Source organism: Cucurbita pepo, unplaced genomic scaffold (genome assembly GCF_002806865.2).
Source record: "Cucurbita pepo subsp. pepo cultivar mu-cu-16 unplaced genomic scaffold, ASM280686v2 Cp4.1_scaffold001432, whole genome shotgun sequence".
In the NCBI taxonomy this organism is placed as follows: Eukaryota; Viridiplantae; Streptophyta; class Magnoliopsida; order Cucurbitales; family Cucurbitaceae; genus Cucurbita; species Cucurbita pepo.
The window spans coordinates 6406-7213 of record NW_019647599.1 but is presented as its reverse complement, the minus strand read 5'-3'; the positions used below and the strand labels follow the sequence as shown (position 1 = coordinate 7213).

The 808-nt window shown below is 34.5% G+C and overlaps 1 non-coding gene across 1 annotated transcript; it reads right to left on the bottom strand.

Moving 5' to 3' along the window:
- Nucleotides 1-149: 149 nt before the first annotated feature.
- On the bottom strand, nucleotides 150-221 carry TRNAP-CGG. The gene has a single exon. It is a non-coding gene; the product is annotated as a tRNA-Pro (tRNA).
- Nucleotides 222-808: the final 587 nt, after the last annotated feature.

The window sequence follows — 808 nt, the reverse complement described above, 5'->3', positions numbered from 1 at the left end:
GTTATTAAGATGGTAAGATAGTAAGCATAAATGCCCATACTTAAATAAAAGATTAAGACATAGACCAAATGCCATTGGATTGTATGCATTTAACGTGTGTCATTTTATTATATTTATTTACTTCGTTTTATTCTACAATCTCTCATGAAGGGGCATTTCGAGAATCGAACTCGAGACCTCTCGCACCCGAAGCAAGAATCATACCACTAGACCAAATGCCCTTATAGTGAATCTATAATTTTTAGTTGCTAGTCCATATGTTTTATGCGCCTCTATATTTAAAATTTATCCACATGTTTTTGTGCTTTAGAACCTACCTTGTGCCTTTAAGATTATGAATGACCCAGCTCAAAATTATTATGGTTGAAGCTACATTGCCACTAGCATATGTGCATTCCTTTGGGATTTACTTTGTCCCTTTCACAATTTTACTAGTCCCTTGCTACCATACCATTTAACAATATTTATAATACGTTGAGCATTCGTTGCTACTATTTAACCATACTTCGTCCCTTGCTACCATACCATGCTAGAAAAAACGTGCGAGTAAATTGATAACTGAAGTAATAAGAGAATTAAGGATAGGGGCATTCTAAGATGTCAACTCAAGACCTCTCACACCCTAAGCAAGAATAATACCACTAGACCAAATTTCCCTTCTTGAACATCTATCATTTTTAGCTCTCACTCATATGATTTTTTCTCTCAAGTTTGAAATCTATATTTGTTGGGAGTTGAGGGGCTAAAAGCATTTTGTTGAGCTTTTCGATCATGAATAACTTTTATGCATTCAATTAGGATACTCTAT